This window comes from Cynocephalus volans, chromosome 3 (assembly GCF_027409185.1).
Source record: "Cynocephalus volans isolate mCynVol1 chromosome 3, mCynVol1.pri, whole genome shotgun sequence".
Classification (NCBI taxonomy): Eukaryota; Metazoa; Chordata; class Mammalia; order Dermoptera; family Cynocephalidae; genus Cynocephalus; species Cynocephalus volans.
The window spans coordinates 38,470,517-38,488,959 of record NC_084462.1 but is presented as its reverse complement, the minus strand read 5'-3'; the positions used below and the strand labels follow the sequence as shown (position 1 = coordinate 38,488,959).

The window sequence follows — 18,443 nt, the reverse complement described above, 5'->3', positions numbered from 1 at the left end:
TGTCCCCTGCACCCAGAATGGGGCCATGAGGATTTCCACCACCTCCTCCCGTGCCCCCTGCCCTGAGGTCCAGATATGCAGGTGGCCGACGGCCTCGGCGGGAAGGGAAAGCCAAGGGTAGGGTCAGCGCGTGCATGCACACGCGTGCGTGTCGTGGATCGTCTCCTCTGTGCAGCTTCCGTCCTGGCTTCTCTGTCCTCGGAGTTGTCCAGGCAGCGATAGGTGTCCGAGAGGGGACTGCGTGGAGAGGTTTCAACGTGGGGGAGCACGGTGCTCCCGCACAGGACCTTGTCATGCCCAGGATTCTTCCTCGCGGAGCAGGGCGCTCCATGGTGGGCGGTCGTAGCCGTGCCTCACCGAGGGCCCGTGAAGTGCCTTTGCGGGCCAGACTCTCGGGCTCCACCTGGCCTTGGCCCCTGTGCCTGTGGGTCCACAGTCGCCCCTCCCAGGGTCCATGCATGGAGGGTGGCAGTTGCGATCCACTGGCACGGGTGTCTCTCACTGGGCCCGCCCACGGCCATGTTCATCCTCGGAGAGCGGTTGGCACAGCGCAGGCACCTCCAGTGCAGTGTCATGGAAGGCGTCCCGGAGAGAGCTTCTCCGGTCCGTGGATGCGTGGGCATGTCCTAGTGCTTCAGGTGTGACCTGTTGGGGTCCCCTTTGAGTTTGGGTGGTTATGCCGCTGTCGCTCTCCTAGCCCGCTGTCGTTGGTAGTGTGGCACTTTGGGGATGAAAGGTTGGATTTCGTGGGGTGGGCTCAGGGAAGGTTGAGACGATGGGCCCCTGTCGTCCTCCAGCTGAGGTAGAAGATGTGCACGTTGTCGTTGAGGTCGTGTCTCGGGAGTGTTGGGTTGCTGGCATGGGGGTGAGGATTGGGTCAGCTGTGCTGTGTGACTGACCACCACTTTGCACAGGGGCAAGGGCTGAGAAGGCCTACGGGTGCGAGTGTGCCCTGAGTGCTGCAGGGTGAGGGACGTGGGTCGTCCTTGAAGACGACCCAGTCCGTTTGGTCTTTCTGTCGGCTGAGCGAGGGCCCGCGGAGGTAGCTGACCGGAGGACGCCGGTGGTGTGAAGAAGCCTGAGCCCCAGGGGTGGTCCGGCTCTGCCCTTGAGGCCGTTTCCTCGAGAGACATGCACACGGGCTGTTGTAGCGGTGGTTTGTGCAGCTGTGGGTGGTTGGTTGTCAGCCAAGTGGGCTTTGCCCCGGGGGGCTCTCGGAGACAGTATCTCCCCGTGGACTTGGGAGCCCAGGTGAGGAGGAGCGTGCACAGGCAGTTGGTGTGTGCTTTTACCACACGTGAGGCTGTTAGAGAAGGAGCATCTGGACTGTCTGAGCGACGGTGAGGGAGGGGTCAGAGGTGACGTCCATTGGAGAGAAGGCCTGTTCGTGAGCAGTAGGTCTGCAGAGGGGTGTGGGAGGCCTGGGAGCCATACGCAGTGACCGAGGGGCTCGTGAAGGTGTGGAGGTCCACACGTGCACCCTAGGAAGCGACGCACAGGCTCGCACGGACCCGAGTCCCCCCACGTGCTGCACAGGGATCTAGCAGGAGGGACACGTGTTCAGTGAGATGAAGAGATCTAGTGCGAGGAGATGGGAAGCAGATGCGAGAGTTGACCCGGCGGGACGCTTTGGCACTGAAGGATTCGACCAGTGTCCCTGGGCCCTTTTCTCAAGCGTGCATGTGATCTGTCTCTACACTTCTCAGGGGGAGTTGCCCTGGTAGGCGTGCCGTCTGCGGGGAAGGAAGGAACACCTGGGTTTCCCCCGAGGAGCGGAGGCGTTTGGGAGTCCTGGAATCTGTGCGTCCGGTGGGGCGCCCGAGGCTGGAGGACCGCTCAGGACGGTAAGCTTTCCTGTGCCCAGCCCGTTGATGGGGTCTTTAGGGTTTCGCAGGCCTGCCCGGTCCTACTTCTCCGCAGGCCACCCGTGGCACGCCCGGGTGCACCGCTCGAGCAGACTGTGTGTTGCTGCTGCTCGGTGGCGCGAGCCTGGGTGCTCCAGGGCGCCGGAGGCGTCTGAGGCCATCGGCTCGCCCACTGCCCAGCGTGCGCTGCCCACCGTCCAGCGGCCTCGAGTGTGCTTGGATCGATGATGACTCCCCCATAAAAACATTCCTTGGAAAAGCTGAACAAAATGAGTGAAAACTCACTACCGTCGTTCTCATCGGAACTGAGGTCCAGCACGTTGCCTGGAGCGGGGACTGCAGGAGTGAGGGACAGCTCCACTGGTTCACATGTGCTGCAGCTGCCGGGCCTTCAGCAGCGCAGGGTCTCCCATCTTGTGGGCGAGAGGGACATTCCCCCAGTTGGATGTGTGAGGGCACGGGAGGAGAGTCGGTCCCTGGCTGAATGGCCCCTGTCCAGTGAGGCGGTGGTCCTGAATGGAGGCGTGCGTGCGGTAGCAGTGGGGAGTGTGCAGGAGGCCTAGGCTTGGTGAGCCGATAGGGCGGGCGTGTTTTGCCCCGGTGGACCTTACGACGGGGCCCCTCGCGGCCTGTGTCTGAGGGCAGGAGACGGCCCTGCTTTCGCTGATGAGGACCCGAGGCCGGGGCCTCAGGCACACGTGGGAGTTGCTTTTGTGATTGGTGAGGAGAGGTGAGTGGCAGTGGTGATGGGGTCGAAGGAATAGAGGTTGGGGGACGCGGCTGGCGGCCGCTCTCCGTGTCCCCTGTACCCAGAATGGGGCCATGAGGATTTCCACCACCTCCTCCCGTGCCCCCTGCCCTGAGGTCCAGATATGCAGGTGGCCGACGGCCTCGGCGGGAAGGGAAAGCCAAGGGTAGGGTCAGCGCGTGCATGCACACGCGTGCGTGTCGTGGATCGTCTCCTCTGTGCAGCTTCCGTCCTGGCTTCTCTGTCCTCGGAGTTGTCCGGGCAGCGATAGGTGTCCGAGAGGGGACTGCGTGGAGAGGTTTCAACGTGGGGGAGCACGGTGCTCCCGCACAGGACCTTGTCATGCCCAGGATTCTTCCTCGCGGAGCAGGGCGCTCCATGGTGGGCGGTCGTAGCCGTGCCTCGCCGAGGGCCCGTGAAGTGCCTTTGCGGGCCAGACTCTCGGGCTCCACCTGGCCTTGGCCCCTGTGCCTGTGGGTCCACAGTCGCCCCTCCCAGGGTCCATGCATGGAGGGTGGCAGTTGCGATCCACTGGCACGGGTGTCTCTCACTGGGCCCGCCCACGGCCATGTTCATCCTCGGAGAGCGGTTGGCACAGCGCAGGCACCTCCAGTGCAGTGTCATGGAAGGCGTCCCGGAGAGAGCTTCTCCGGTCCGTGGATGCGTGGGCATGTCCTAGTGCTTCAGGTGTGACCTGTTGGGGTCCCCTTTGAGTTTGGGTGGTTATGCCGCTGTCGCTCTCCTAGCCCGCTGTCGTTGGTAGTGTGGCACTTTGGGGATGAAAGGTTGGATTTCGTGGGGTGGGCTCAGGGAAGGTTGAGACGATGGGCCCCTGTCGTCCTCCAGCTGAGGTAGAAGACGTGCACGTTGTCGTTGAGGTCGTGTCTCGGGAGTGTTGGGTTGCTGGCATGGGGGTGAGGATTGGGTCAGCTGTGCTGTGTGACTGACCACCACTTTGCACAGGGGCAAGTGCTGAGAAGGCCTACGGGTGCGAGTGTGCCCTGAGTGCTGCAGGGTGAGGGACGTGGGTCGTCCTTGAAGACGACCCAGTCCGTTTGGTCTTTCTGTCGGCTGAGCGAGGGCCCGCGGAGGTAGCTGACCGGAGGACGCCGGTGGTGTGAAGAAGCCTGAGCCCCAGGGGTGGTCCGGCTCTGCCCTTGAGGCCGTGTCCCCGAGAGACGTGCACACGGGCTGTTGTAGCGGTGGTTTGTGCAGCTGTGGGTGGTTGGTTGTCAGCCAAGTGGGCTTTGCCCCGGGGGGCTCTCGGAGACAGTATCTCCCCGTGGACTTGGGAGCCCAGGTGAGGAGGAGCGTGCACAGGCAGTTGGTGTGTGCTTTTACCACACGTGAGGCTATTAGAGAAGGAGCATCTGGACTGTCTGAGCGACGGTGAGGGAGGGGTCAGAGGTGACGTCCATTGGAGAGAAGGCCTGTTCGTGAGCAGTAGGTCTGCAGAGGGGTGTGGGAGGCCTGGGAGCCATACGCAGTGACCGAGGGGCTCGTGAAGGTGTAGAGGTCCACACGTGCACCCTAGGAAGCGACGCAGAGGCTCGCATGGACCCGAGTCCCCCCACGTGCTGCACAGGGATCTAGCAGGAGGGACACGTGTTCAGTGAGATGAAGAGATCTAGTGCGAGGAGATGGGAAGCAGATGCGAGAGTTGACCCGGCGGGACGCTTTGGCACTGAAGGATTCGACCAGTGTCCCTGGGCCCTTTTCTCAAGCGTGCATGTGATCTGTCTCTACACTTCTCAGGGGGAGTTGCCCTGGTAGGCGTGCCGTCTGCGGGGAAGGAAGGAACACCTGGGTTTCCCCCGAGGAGCGGAGGCGTTTGGGAGTCCTGGAATCTGTGCGTCCGGTGGGGCGCCCGAGGCTGGAGGACCGCTCAGGACGGTAAGCTTTCCTGTGCCCAGCCCGTTGATGGGGTCTTTAGGGTTTCGCAGGCCTGCCCGGTCCTACTTCTCCGCAGGCCACCCGTGGCACGCCCGGGTGCACCGCTCGAGCAGACTGTGTGTTGCTGCTGCTCGGTGGCGCGAGCCTGGGTGCTCCAGGGCGCCGGAGGCGTCTGAGGCCATCGGCTCGCCCACTGCCCAGCGTGCGCTGCCCACCGTCCAGCGGCCTCGAGTGTGCTTGGATCGATGATGACTCCCCCATAAAAACATTCCTTGGAAAAGCTGAACAAAATGAGTGAAAACTCACTACCGTCGTTCTCATCGGAACTGAGGTCCAGCACGTTGCCTGGAGCGGGGACTGCAGGAGTGAGGGACAGCTCCACTGGTTCACATGTGCTGCAGCTGCCGGGCCTTCAGCAGCGCAGGGTCTCCCATCTTGTGGGCGAGAGGGACATTCCCCCAGTTGGATGTGTGAGGGCACGGGAGGAGAGTCGGTCCCTGGCTGAATGGCCCCTGTCCGGTGAGGCGGTGGTCCTGAATGGAGGCGTGCGTGCGGTAGCAGTGGGGAGTGTGCAGGAGGCCTAGGCTTGGTGAGCCGATAGGGCGGGCGTGTTTTGCCCCGGTGGACCTTACGACGGGGCCCCTCGCGGCCTGTGTCTGAGGGCAGGAGACGGCCCTGCTTTCGCTGATGAGGACCCGAGGCCGGGGCCTCAGGCACACGTGGGAGTTGCTTTTGTGATTGGTGAGGAGAGGTGAGTGGCAGTGGTGATGGGGTCGAAGGAATAGAGGTTGGGGGACGCGGCTGGCGGCCGCTCTTTGTGTCCCCTGCACGCAGAATGGGGCCATGAGGATTTCCACCACCTCCTCCCGTGCCCCCTGCCCTGAGGTCCAGATATGCAGGTGGCCGACGGCCTCGGCGGGAAGGGAAAGCCAAGGGTAGGGTCAGCGCGTGCATGCACACGCGTGTGTGTCGTGGATCGTCTCCTCTGTGCAGCTTCCGTCCTGGCTTCTCTGTCCTCGGAGTTGTCCGGGCAGCGATAGGTGTCCGAGAGGGGACTGCGTGGAGAGGTTTCAACGTGGGGGAGCACGGTGCTCCCGCACAGGACCTTGTCATGCCCAGGATTCTTCCTCGCGGAGCAGGGCGCTCCATGGTGGGCGGTCGTAGCCGTGCCTCGCCGAGGGCCCGTGAAGTGCCTTTGCGGGCCAGACTCTCGGGCTCCACCTGGCCTTGGCCCCTGTGCCTGTGGGTCCACAGTCACCCCACCCAGGGTCCATGCATGGAGGGTGGCAGTTGCGATCCACTGGCACGGGTGTCTCTCACTGGGCCCGCCCACGGCCATGTTCATCCTCGGAGAGCGGTTGGCACAGCGCAGGCACCTCCAGTGCAGTGTCATGGAAGGCGTCCCGGAGAGAGCTTCTCCGGTCCGTGGATGCGTGGGCATGTCCTAGTGCTTCAGGTGTGACCTGTTGGGGTCCCCTTTGAGTTTGGGTGGTTATGCCGCTGTCGCTCTCCTAGCCTGCTGTCGTTGGTAGTGTGGCACTTTGGGGAAGAAAGGTTGGATTTCGTGGGGTGGGCTCAGGGAAGGTTGAGACGATGGGCCCCTGTCGTCCTCCAGCTGAGGTAGAAGACGTGCACGTTGTCGTTGAGGTCGTGTCTCGGGAGTGTTGGGTTGCTGGCATGGGGGTGAGGATTGGGTCAGCTGTGCTGTGTGACTGACCACCACTTTGCACAGGGGCAAGGGCTGAGAAGGCCTACGGGTGCGAGTGTGCCCTGAGTGCTGCAGGGTGAGGGACGTGGGTCGTCCTTGAAGACGACCCAGTCCGTTTGGTCTTTCTGTCGGCTGAGCGAGGGCCCGCGGAGGTAGCTGACCGGAGGACGCCGGTGGTGTGAAGAAGCCTGAGCCCGAGGGGTGGTCCGGCTCTGCCCTTGAGGCCGTGTCCCCGAGAGACGTGCACACGGGCTGTTGTAGCGGTGGTTTGTGCAGCTGTGGGTGGTTGGTTGTCAGCCAAGTGGGCTTTGCCCCGGGGGGCTCTCGGAGACAGTATCTCCCCGTGGACTTGGGAGCCCAGGTGAGGAGGAGCGTGCACAGGCAGTTGGTGTGTGCTTTTACCACACGTGAGGCTGTTAGAGAAGGAGCATCTGGACTGTCTGAGCGACGGTGAGGGAGGGGTCAGAGGTGACGTCCATTGGAGAGAAGGCCTGTTCGTGAGCAGTAGGTCTGCAGAGGGGTGTGGGAGGCCTGGGAGCCATACGCAGTGACCGAGGGGCTCGTGAAGGTGTGGAGGTCCACACGTACACCCTAGGAAGCGACGCACAGGCTCGCACGGACCCGAGTCCCCCCACGTGCTGCACAGGGATCTAGCAGGAGGGACACGTGTTCAGTGAGATGAAGAGATCTAGTGCGAGGAGATGGGAAGCAGATGCGAGAGTTGACCCGGCGGGACGCTTTGGCACTGAAGGATTCGACCAGTGTCCCTGGGCCCTTTTCTCAAGCGTGCATGTGATCTGTCTCTACACTTCTCAGGGGGAGTTGCCCTGGTAGGCGTGCCGTCTGCGGGGAAGGAAGGAACACCTGGGTTTCCCCCGAGGAGCGGAGGCGTTTGGGAGTCCTGGAATCTGTGCGTCCGGTGGGGCGCCCGAGGCTGGAGGACCGCTCAGGACGGTAAGCTTTCCTGTGCCCAGCCCGTTGATGGGGTCTTTAGGGTTTCGCAGGCCTGCCCGGTCCTACTTCTCCGCAGGCCACCCGTGGCACACCCGGGTGCACCGCTCGAGCAGACTGTGTGTTGCTGCTGCTCGGTGGCGCGAGCCTGGGTGCTCCAGGGCGCCGGAGGCGTCTGAGGCCATCGGCTCGCCCACTGCCCAGCGTGCGCTGCCCACCGTCCAGCGGCCTCGAGTGTGCTTGGATCGATGATGACTCCCCCATAAAAACATTCCTTGGAAAAGCTGAACAAAATGAGTGAAAACTCACTACCGTCGTTCTCATCGGAACTGAGGTCCAGCACGTTGCCTGGAGCGGGGACTGCAGGAGTGAGGGACAGCTCCACTGGTTCACATGTGCTGCAGCTGCCGGGCCTTCAGCAGCGCAGGGTCTCCCATCTTGTGGGCGAGAGGGACATTCCCCCAGTTGGATGTGTGAGGGCACGGGAGGAGAGTCGGTCCCTGGCTGAATGGCCCCTGTCCGGTGAGGCGGTGGTCCTGAATGGAGGCGTGCGTGCGGTAGCAGTGGGGAGTGTGCAGGAGGCCTAGGCTTGGTGAGCCGATAGGGCGGGCGTGTTTTGCCCCGGTGGACCTTACGACGGGGCCCCTCGCGGCCTGTGTCTGAGGGCAGGAGACGGCCCTGCTTTCGCTGATGAGGACCCGAGGCCGGGGCCTCAGGCACACGTGGGAGTTGCTTTTGTGATTGGTGAGGAGAGGTGAGTGGCAGTGGTGATGGGGTCGAAGGAATAGAGGTTGGGGGACGCGGCTGGCGGCCGCTCTCCGTGTCCCCTGCACCCAGAATGGGGCCATGAGGATTTCCACCACCTCCTCCCGTGCCCCCTGCCCTGAGGTCCAGATATGCAGGTGGCCGACGGCCTCGGCGGGAAGGGAAAGCCAAGGGTAGGGTCAGCGCGTGCATGCACACGCGTGCGTGTCGTGGATCGTCTCCTCTGTGCAGCTTCCGTCCTGGCTTCTCTGTCCTCGGAGTTGTCCAGGCAGCGATAGGTGTCCGAGAGGGGACTGCGTGGAGAGGTTTCAACGTGGGGGAGCACGGTGCTCCCGCACAGGACCTTGTCATGCCCAGGATTCTTCCTCGCGGAGCAGGGCGCTCCATGGTGGGCGGTCGTAGCCGTGCCTCACCGAGGGCCCGTGAAGTGCCTTTGCGGGCCAGACTCTCGGGCTCCACCTGGCCTTGGCCCCTGTGCCTGTGGGTCCACAGTCGCCCCTCCCAGGGTCCATGCATGGAGGGTGGCAGTTGCGATCCACTGGCACGGGTGTCTCTCACTGGGCCCGCCCACGGCCATGTTCATCCTCGGAGAGCGGTTGGCACAGCGCAGGCACCTCCAGTGCAGTGTCATGGAAGGCGTCCCGGAGAGAGCTTCTCCGGTCCGTGGATGCGTGGGCATGTCCTAGTGCTTCAGGTGTGACCTGTTGGGGTCCCCTTTGAGTTTGGGTGGTTATGCCGCTGTCGCTCTCCTAGCCCGCTGTCGTTGGTAGTGTGGCACTTTGGGGATGAAAGGTTGGATTTCGTGGGGTGGGCTCAGGGAAGGTTGAGACGATGGGCCCCTGTCGTCCTCCAGCTGAGGTAGAAGATGTGCACGTTGTCGTTGAGGTCGTGTCTCGGGAGTGTTGGGTTGCTGGCATGGGGGTGAGGATTGGGTCAGCTGTGCTGTGTGACTGACCACCACTTTGCACAGGGGCAAGGGCTGAGAAGGCCTACGGGTGCGAGTGTGCCCTGAGTGCTGCAGGGTGAGGGACGTGGGTCGTCCTTGAAGACGACCCAGTCCGTTTGGTCTTTCTGTCGGCTGAGCGAGGGCCCGCGGAGGTAGCTGACCGGAGGACGCCGGTGGTGTGAAGAAGCCTGAGCCCCAGGGGTGGTCCGGCTCTGCCCTTGAGGCCGTTTCCTCGAGAGACATGCACACGGGCTGTTGTAGCGGTGGTTTGTGCAGCTGTGGGTGGTTGGTTGTCAGCCAAGTGGGCTTTGCCCCGGGGGGCTCTCGGAGACAGTATCTCCCCGTGGACTTGGGAGCCCAGGTGAGGAGGAGCGTGCACAGGCAGTTGGTGTGTGCTTTTACCACACGTGAGGCTGTTAGAGAAGGAGCATCTGGACTGTCTGAGCGACGGTGAGGGAGGGGTCAGAGGTGACGTCCATTGGAGAGAAGGCCTGTTCGTGAGCAGTAGGTCTGCAGAGGGGTGTGGGAGGCCTGGGAGCCATACGCAGTGACCGAGGGGCTCGTGAAGGTGTGGAGGTCCACACGTGCACCCTAGGAAGCGACGCACAGGCTCGCACGGACCCGAGTCCCCCCACGTGCTGCACAGGGATCTAGCAGGAGGGACACGTGTTCAGTGAGATGAAGAGATCTAGTGCGAGGAGATGGGAAGCAGATGCGAGAGTTGACCCGGCGGGACGCTTTGGCACTGAAGGATTCGACCAGTGTCCCTGGGCCCTTTTCTCAAGCGTGCATGTGATCTGTCTCTACACTTCTCAGGGGGAGTTGCCCTGGTAGGCGTGCCGTCTGCGGGGAAGGAAGGAACACCTGGGTTTCCCCCGAGGAGCGGAGGCGTTTGGGAGTCCTGGAATCTGTGCGTCCGGTGGGGCGCCCGAGGCTGGAGGACCGCTCAGGACGGTAAGCTTTCCTGTGCCCAGCCCGTTGATGGGGTCTTTAGGGTTTCGCAGGCCTGCCCGGTCCTACTTCTCCGCAGGCCACCCGTGGCACGCCCGGGTGCACCGCTCGAGCAGACTGTGTGTTGCTGCTGCTCGGTGGCGCGAGCCTGGGTGCTCCAGGGCGCCGGAGGCGTCTGAGGCCATCGGCTTGCCCACTGCCCAGCGTGCGCTGCCCACCGTCCAGCGGCCTCGAGTGTGCTTGGATCGATGATGACTCCCCCATAAAAACATTCCTTGGAAAAGCTGAACAAAATGAGTGAAAACTCACTACCGTCGTTCTCATCGGAACTGAGGTCCAGCACGTTGCCTGGAGCGGGGACTGCAGGAGTGAGGGACAGCTCCACTGGTTCACATGTGCTGCAGCTGCCGGGCCTTCAGCAGCGCAGGGTCTCCCATCTTGTGGGCGAGAGGGACATTCCCCCAGTTGGATGTGTGAGGGCACGGGAGGAGAGTCGGTCCCTGGCTGAATGGCCCCTGTCCAGTGAGGCGGTGGTCCTGAATGGAGGCGTGCGTGCGGTAGCAGTGGGGAGTGTGCAGGAGGCCTAGGCTTGGTGAGCCGATAGGGCGGGCGTGTTTTGCCCCGGTGGACCTTACGACGGGGCCCCTCGCGGCCTGTGTCTGAGGGCAGGAGACGGCCCTGCTTTCGCTGATGAGGACCCGAGGCCGGGGTCTCAGGCACCCGTGGGAGTTGCTTTTGTGATTGGTGAGGAGAGGTGAGTGGCAGTGGTGATGGGGTCGAAGGAATAGAGGTTGGGGGACGCGGCTGGCGGCCGCTCTCCGTGTCCCCTGTACCCAGAATGGGGCCATGAGGATTTCCACCACCTCCTCCCGTGCCCCCTGCCCTGAGGTCCAGATATGCAGGTGGCCGACGGCCTCGGCGGGAAGGGAAAGCCAAGGGTAGGGTCAGCGCGTGCATGCACACGCGTGCGTGTCGTGGATCGTCTCCTCTGTGCAGCTTCCGTCCTGGCTTCTCTGTCCTCGGAGTTGTCCGGGCAGCGATAGGTGTCCGAGAGGGGACTGCGTGGAGAGGTTTCAACGTGGGGGAGCACGGTGCTCCCGCACAGGACCTTGTCATGCCCAGGATTCTTCCTCGCGGAGCAGGGCGCTCCATGGTGGGCGGTCGTAGCCGTGCCTCGCCGAGGGCCCGTGAAGTGCCTTTGCGGGCCAGACTCTCGGGCTCCACCTGGCCTTGGCCCCTGTGCCTGTGGGTCCACAGTCGCCCCTCCCAGGGTCCATGCATGGAGGGTGGCAGTTGCGATCCACTGGCACGGGTGTCTCTCACTGGGCCCGCCCACGGCCATGTTCATCCTCGGAGAGCGGTTGGCACAGCGCAGGCACCTCCAGTGCAGTGTCATGGAAGGCGTCCCGGAGAGAGCTTCTCCGGTCCGTGGATGCGTGGGCATGTCCTAGTGCTTCAGGTGTGACCTGTTGGGGTCCCCTTTGAGTTTGGGTGGTTATGCCGCTGTCGCTCTCCTAGCCCGCTGTCGTTGGTAGTGTGGCACTTTGGGGATGAAAGGTTGGATTTCGTGGGGTGGGCTCAGGGAAGGTTGAGACGATGGGCCCCTGTCGTCCTCCAGCTGAGGTAGAAGACGTGCACGTTGTCGTTGAGGTCGTGTCTCGGGAGTGTTGGGTTGCTGGCATGGGGGTGAGGATTGGGTCAGCTGTGCTGTGTGACTGACCACCACTTTGCACAGGGGCAAGTGCTGAGAAGGCCTACGGGTGCGAGTGTGCCCTGAGTGCTGCAGGGTGAGGGACTTGGGTCGTCCTTGAAGACGACCCAGTCCGTTTGGTCTTTCTGTCGGCTGAGCGAGGGCCTGCGGAGGTTGCTGACCGGAGGACGCCGGTGGTGTGAAGAAGCCTGAGCCCCAGGGGTGGTCCGGCTCTGCCCTTGAGGCCGTGTCCCCGAGAGACGTGCACACGGGCTGTTGTAGCGGTGGTTTGTGCAGCTGTGTGTGGTTGGTTGTCAGCCAAGTGGGCTTTGCCCCGGGGGGCTCTCGGAGACAGTATTTCCCCGTGGACTTGGGAGCCCAGGTGAGGAGGAGCGTGCACAGGCAGTTGGTGTGTGCTTTTACCACACGTGAGGCTGTTAGAGAAGGAGCATCTGGACTGTCTGAGCGACGGTGAGGGAGGGGTCAGAAGTGACGTCCATTGGAGAGAAGGCCTGTTCGTGAGCAGTAGGTCTGCAGAGGGGTGTGGGAGGCCTGGGAGCCATACGCAGTGACCGAGGGGCTCGTGAAGGTGTGGAGGTCCACACGTGCACCCTAGGAAGTGAAGCACAGGCTCGCACGGACCCGAGTCCCCCCACGTGCTGCACAGGGATCTAGCAGGAGGGACACGTGTTCAGTGAGATGAAGAGATCTAGTGCGAGGAGATGGGAAGCAGATGCGAGAGTTGACCCAGCGGGGCGCTTTGGCACTGAAGGATTCGACCAGTGTCCCTGGGCCCTTTTCTCAAGCGTGCATGTGATCTGTCTCTACACTTCTCAGGGGGAGTTGCCCTGGTAGGCGTGCCGTCTGCGGGGAAGGAAGGAACACCTGGGTTTCCCCCGAGGAGCGGAGGCGTTTGGGAGTCCTGGAATCTGTGCGTCCGGTGGGGCGCCCGAGGCTGGAGGACCGCTCAGGACGGTAAGCTTTCCTGTGCCCAGCCCGTTGATGGGGTCTTTAGGGTTTCGCAGGCCTGCCCGGTCCTACTTCTCCGCAGGCCACCCGTGGCACGCCCGGGTGCACCGCTCGAGCAGACTGTGTGTTGCTGCTGCTTGGTGGCGCGAGCCTGGGTGCTCCAGGGCGCCGGAGGCGTCTGAGGCCATCGGCTCGCCCACTGCCCAGCGTGCGCTGCCCACCGTCCAGCGGCCTCGAGTGTGCTTGGATCGATGATGACTCCCCCATAAAAACATTCCTTGGAAAAGCTGAACAAAATGAGTGAAAACTCACTACCGTCGTTCTCATCGGAACTGAGGTCCAGCACGTTGCCTGGAGCGGGGACTGCAGGAGTGAGGGACAGCTCCACTGGTTCACATGTGCTGCAGCTGCCAGGCCTTCAGCAGCGCAGGGTCTCCCATCTTGTGGGCGAGAGGGACATTCCCCCAGTTGGATGTGTGAGGGCACGGGAGGAGAGTCGGTCCCTGGCTGAATGGCCTCTGTCCGGTGAGGCGGTGGTCCTGAATGGAAGCGTGCGTGCGGTAGCAGTGGGGAGTGTGCAGGAGGCCTAGGCTTGGTGAGCCGATAGGGCGGGCGTGTTTTGCCCCGGTGGACCTTACGACGGGGCCCCTCACGGCCTGTGTCTGAGGGCAGGAGACGGCCCTGCTTTCGCTGATGAGGACCCGAGGCCGGGGCCTCAGGCACCCGTGGGAGTTGCTTTTGTGATTGGTGAGGAGAGGTGAGTGGCAGTGGTGATGGGGTCGAAGGAATAGAGGTTGTGGGATGCGGCTGGCGGCCGCTCTCCGTGTCCCCTGCACCCAGAATGGGGCCATGAGGATTTCCACCACCTCCTCCCGTGCCCCCTGCCCTGAGGTCCAGATATGCAGGTGGCCGACGGCCTCGGCGGGAAGGGAAAGCCAAGGGTAGGGTCAGCGCGTGCATGCACACGCGTGCGTGTCGTGGATCGTCTCCTCTGTGCAGCTTCCGTCCTGGCTTCTCTGTCCTCGGAGTTGTCCGGGCAGCGATAGGTGTCCGAGAGGGGACTGCGTGGAGAGGTTTCAACGTGGGGGAGCACGGTGCTCCCGCACAGGACCTTGTCATGCCCAGGATTCTTCCTCGCGGAGCAGGGCGCTCCATGGTGGGCTGTCGTAGCCGTGCCTCGCCGAGGGCCCGTGAAGTGCCTTTGCGGGCCAGACTCTCGGGCTCCACCTGGCCTTGGCCCCTGTGCCTGTGGGTCCACAGTCGCCCCTCCCAGGGTCCATGCATGGAGGGTGGCAGTTGCGATCCACTGGCACGGGTGTCTCTCACTGGGCCCGCCCACGGCCATGTTCATCCTCGGAGAGCGGTTGGCACAGCGCAGGCACCTCCAGTGCAGTGTCATGGAAGGCGTCCCGGAGAGAGCTTCTCCGGTCCGTGGATGCGTGGGCATGTCCTAGTGCTTCAGGTGTGACCTGTTGGGGTCCCCTTTGAGTTTGGGTGGTTATGCCGCTGTCGCTCTCCTAGCCCGCTGTCGTTGGTAGTGTGGCACTTTGGGGATGAAAGGTTGGATTTCGTGGGGTGGGCTCAGGGAAGGTTGAGACGATGGGCCCCTGTCGTCCTCCAGCTGAGGTAGAAGACGTGCACGTTGTCGTTGAGGTCGTGTCTCGGGAGTGTTGGGTTGCTGGCATGGGGGTGAGGATTGGGTCAGCTGTGCTGTGTGACTGACCACCACTTTGCACAGGGGCAAGTGCTGAGAAGGCCTACGGGTGCGAGTGTGCCCTGAGTGCTGCAGGGTGAGGGACGTGGGTCGTCCTTGAAGACGACCCAGTCCGTTTGGTCTTTCTGTCGGCTGAGCGAGGGCCCGCGGAGGTAGCTGACCGGAGGACGCCGGTGGTGTGAAGAAGCCTGAGCCCCAGGGGTGGTCCGGCTCTGCCCTTGAGGCCGTGTCCCCGAGAGACGTGCACACGGGCTGTTGTAGCGGTGGTTTGTGCAGCTGTGGGTGGTTGGTTGTCAGCCAAGTGGGCTTTGCCCCGGGGGGCTCTCGGAGACAGTATCTCCCCGTGGACTTGGGAGCCCAGGTGAGGAGGAGCGTGCACAGGCAGTTGGTGTGTGCTTTTACCACACGTGAGGCTGTTAGAGAAGGAGCATCTGGACTGTCTGAGCGACGGTGAGGGAGGGGTCAGAGGTGACGTCCATTGGAGAGAAGGCCTGTTCGTGAGCAGTAGGTCTGCAGAGGGGTGTGGGAGGCCTGGGAGCCATACGCAGTGACCGAGGGGCTCGTGAAGGTGTGGAGGTCCACACGTGCACCCTAGGAAGCGACGCACAGGCTCGCACGGACCCGAGTCCCCCCACGTGCTGCACAGGGATCTAGCAGGAGGGACACGTGTTCAGTGAGATGAAGAGATCTAGTGCGAGGAGATGGGAAGCAGATGCGAGAGTTGACCCGGCGGGACGCTTTGGCACTGAAGGATTCGACCAGTGTCCCTGGGCCCTTTTCTCAAGCGTGCATGTGATCTGTCTCTACACTTCTCAGGGGGAGTTGCCCTGGTAGGCGTGCCGTCTGCGGGGAAGGAAGGAACACCTGGGTTTCCCCCGAGGAGCGGAGGCGTTTGGGAGTCCTGGAATCTGTGCGTCCGGTGGGGCGCCCGAGGCTGGAGGACCGCTCAGGACGGTAAGCTTTCCTGTGCCCAGCCCGTTGATGGGGTCTTTAGGGTTTCGCAGGCCTGCCCGGTCCTACTTCTCCGCAGGCCACCCGTGGCACGCCCGGGTGCACCGCTCGAGCAGACTGTGTGTTGCTGCTGCTCGGTGGCGCGAGCCTGGGTGCTCCAGGGCGCCGGAGGCGTCTGAGGCCATCGGCTCGCCCACTGCCCAGCGTGAGCTGCCCACCGTCCAGCGGCCTCGAGTGTGCTTGGATCGATGATGACTCCCCCATAAAAACATTCCTTGGAAAAGCTGAACAAAATGAGTGAAAACTCACTACCGTCGTTCTCATCGGAACTGAGGTCCAGCACGTTGCCTGGAGCGGGGACTGCAGGAGTGAGGGACAGCTCCACTGGTTCACATGTGCTGCAGCTGCCGGGCCTTCAGCAGCGCAGGGTCTCCCATCTTGTGGGCGAGAGGGACATTGCCCTAGTTGGATGTGTGAGGGCACGGGAGGAGAGTCGGTCCCTGTCTGAATGGCCCCTGTCCGGTGAGGCGGTGGTCCTGAATGGAGGCGTGCGTGCGGTAGCAGTGGGGAGTGTGCAGGAGGCCTAGGCTTGGTGAGCCGATAGGGCGGGCGTGTTTTGCCCCGGTGGACCTTACGACGGGGCCCCTCGCGGCCTGTGTCTGAGGGCAGGAGACGGCCCTGCTTTCGCTGATGAGGACCCGAGGCCGGGGCCTCAGGCACACGTGGGAGTTGCTTTTGTGATTGGTGAGGAGAGGTGAGAGGCAGTGGTGATGGGGTCGAAGGAATAGAGGTTGGGGGACGCGGCTGGCGGCCGCTCTCCGTGTCCCCTGCACGCAGAATGGGGCCATGAGGATTTCCACCACCTCCTCCCGTGCCCCCTGCCCTGAGGTCCAGATATGCAGGTGGCCGACGGCCTCGGCGGGAAGGGAAAGCCAAGGGTAGGGTCAGCGCGTGCATGCACACGCGTGCGTGTCGTGGATCGTCTCCTCTGTGCAGCTTCCGTCCTGGCTTCTCTGTCCTCGGAGTTGTCCGGGCAGCGATAGGTGTCCGAGAGGGGACTGCGTGGAGAGGTTTCAACGTGGGGGAGCACGGTGCTCCCGCACAGGACCTTGTCATGCCCAGGATTCTTCCTCGCGGAGCAGGGCGCTCCATGGTGGGCGGTCGTAGCCGTGCCTCGCCGAGGGCCCGTGAAGTGCCTTTGCGGGCCAGACTCTCGGGCTCCACCTGGCCTTGGCCCCTGTGCCTGTGGGTCCACAGTCGCCCCTCCCAGGGTCCATGCATGGAGGGTGGCAGTTGCGATCCACTGGCACGGGTGTCTCTCACTGGGCCCGCCCACGGCCATGTTCATCCTCGGAGAGCGGTTGGCACAGCGCAGGCACCTCCAGTGCAGTGTCATGGAAGGCGTCCCGGAGAGAGCTTCTCCGGTCCGTGGATGCGTGGGCATGTCCTAGTGCTTCAGGTGTGACCTGTTGGGGTCCCCTTTGAGTTTGGGTGGTTATGCCGCTGTCGCTCTCCTAGCCCGCTGTCGTTGGTAGTGTGGCACTTTGGGGATGAAAGGTTGGATTTCGTGGGGTGGGCTCAGGGAAGGTTGAGACGATGGGCCCCTGTCGTCCTCCAGCTGAGGTAGAAGACGTGCACGTTGTCGTTGAGGTCGTGTCTCGGGAGTGTTGGGTTGCTGGCATGGGGGTGAGGATTGGGTCAGCTGTGCTGTGTGACTGACCACCACTTTGCACAGGGGCAAGGGCTGAGAAGGCCTACGGGTGCGAGTGTGCCCTGAGTGCTGCAGGGTGAGGGACGTGGGTCGTCCTTGAAGACGACCCAGTCCGTTTGGTCTTTCTGTCGGCTGAGCGAGGGCCCGCAGAGGTAGCTGACCGGAGGACGCCGGTGGTGTGAAGAAGCCTGAGCCCCAGGGGTGGTCCGGCTCTGCCCTTGAGGCCGTGTCCCCGAGAGACGTGCACACGGGCTGTTGTAGCGGTGGTTTGTGCAGCTGTGGGTGGTTGGTTGTCAGCCAAGTGGGCTTTGCCCCGGGGGGCTCTCGGAGACAGTATCTCCCCATGGACTTGGGAGCCCAGGTGAGGAGGAGCGTGCACAGGCAGTTGGTGTGTGCTTTTACCACACGTGAGGCTGTTAGAGAAGGAGCATCTGGACTGTCTGAGCGACGGTGAGGGAGGGGTCAGAGGTGACGTCCATTGGAGAGAAGGCCTGTTCGTGAGCAGTAGGTCTGCAGAGGGGTGTGGGAGGCCTGGGAGCCATACGCAGTGACCGAGGGGCTCGTGAAGGTGTGGAGGTCCACACGTGCACCCTAGGAAGCGACGCACAGGCTCGCACGGACCCGAGTCCCCCCACGTGCTGCACAGGGATCTAGCAGGAGGGACACGTGTTCAGTGAGATGAAGAGATCTAGTGCGAGGAGATGGGAAGCAGATGCGAGAGTTGACCCGGCGGGACGCTTTGGCACTGAAGGATTCGACCAGTGTCCCTGGGCCCTTTTCTCAAGCGTGCATGTGATCTGTCTCTACACTTCTCAGGGGGAGTTGCCCTGGTAGGCGTGCCGTCTGCGGGGAAGGAAGGAACACCTGGGTTTCCCCCGAGGAGCGGAGGCGTTTGGGAGTCCTGGAATCTGTGCGTCCGGTGGGGCGCCCGAGGCTGGAGGACCGCTCAGGACGGTAAGCTTTCCTGTGCCCAGCCCGTTGATGGGGTCTTTAGGGTTTCGCAGGCCTGCCCGGTCCTACTTCTCCGCAGGCCACCCGTGGCACGCCCGGGTGCACCGCTCGAGCAGACTGTGTGTTGCTGCTGCTCGGTGGCGCGAGCCTGGGTGCTCCAGGGCGCCGGAGGCGTCTGAGGCCATCGGCTCGCCCACTGCCCAGCGTGCGCTGCCCACCGTCCAGCGGCCTCGAGTGTGCTTGGATCGATGATGACTCCCCCATAAAAACATTCCTTGGAAAAGCTGAACAAAATGAGTGAAAACTCACTACCGTCGTTCTCATCGGAACTGAGGTCCAGCACGTTGCCTGGAGCGGGGACTGCAGGAGTGAGGGACAGCTCCACTGGTTCACATGTGCTGCAGCTGCCGGGCCTTCAGCAGCGCAGGGTCTCCCATCTTGTGGGCGAGAGGGACATTCCCCTAGTTGGATGTGTGAGGGCACGGGAGGAGAGTCGGTCCCTGGCTGAATGGCCCCTGTCCGGTGAGGCGGTGGTCCTGAATGGAGGCGTGCGTGCGGTAGCAGTGGGGAGTGTGCAGGAGGCCTAGGCTTGGTGAGCCGATAGGGCGGGCGTGTTTTGCCCCGGTGGAC

The 18,443-nt window shown here is 63.2% G+C and overlaps 7 non-coding genes across 7 annotated transcripts; all 7 read left to right on the top strand.

The window, feature by feature from the left end:
* Positions 1 to 2,083: 2,083 nt before the first annotated feature.
* On the top strand, positions 2,084 to 2,179 carry LOC134374285 (small nucleolar RNA SNORD116). Its single transcript, XR_010023153.1, has one exon. It is a non-coding gene; the product is annotated as a small nucleolar RNA SNORD116 (small nucleolar RNA).
* Positions 2,180 to 4,745: 2,566 nt separating this feature from the next.
* On the top strand, positions 4,746 to 4,841 carry LOC134374284 (small nucleolar RNA SNORD116). The gene has a single exon (XR_010023152.1). It is a non-coding gene; the product is annotated as a small nucleolar RNA SNORD116 (small nucleolar RNA).
* Positions 4,842 to 7,407: 2,566 nt separating this feature from the next.
* LOC134374283 (small nucleolar RNA SNORD116) lies at positions 7,408 to 7,503 on the top strand. The gene has a single exon (XR_010023151.1). It is a non-coding gene; the product is annotated as a small nucleolar RNA SNORD116 (small nucleolar RNA).
* A 2,566-nt stretch (positions 7,504 to 10,069) lies between these two features.
* Positions 10,070 to 10,165, top strand: LOC134374282 (small nucleolar RNA SNORD116). The gene has a single exon (XR_010023150.1). It is a non-coding gene; the product is annotated as a small nucleolar RNA SNORD116 (small nucleolar RNA).
* A 2,566-nt stretch (positions 10,166 to 12,731) lies between these two features.
* LOC134374281 (small nucleolar RNA SNORD116) lies at positions 12,732 to 12,827 on the top strand. The gene has a single exon (XR_010023149.1). It is a non-coding gene; the product is annotated as a small nucleolar RNA SNORD116 (small nucleolar RNA).
* A 2,566-nt stretch (positions 12,828 to 15,393) lies between these two features.
* On the top strand, positions 15,394 to 15,489 carry LOC134374280 (small nucleolar RNA SNORD116). The gene has a single exon (XR_010023148.1). It is a non-coding gene; the product is annotated as a small nucleolar RNA SNORD116 (small nucleolar RNA).
* Positions 15,490 to 18,055: 2,566 nt separating this feature from the next.
* LOC134374279 (small nucleolar RNA SNORD116) lies at positions 18,056 to 18,151 on the top strand. Its single transcript, XR_010023147.1, has one exon. It is a non-coding gene; the product is annotated as a small nucleolar RNA SNORD116 (small nucleolar RNA).
* The last annotated feature ends 292 nt before the right edge of the window (positions 18,152 to 18,443 follow it).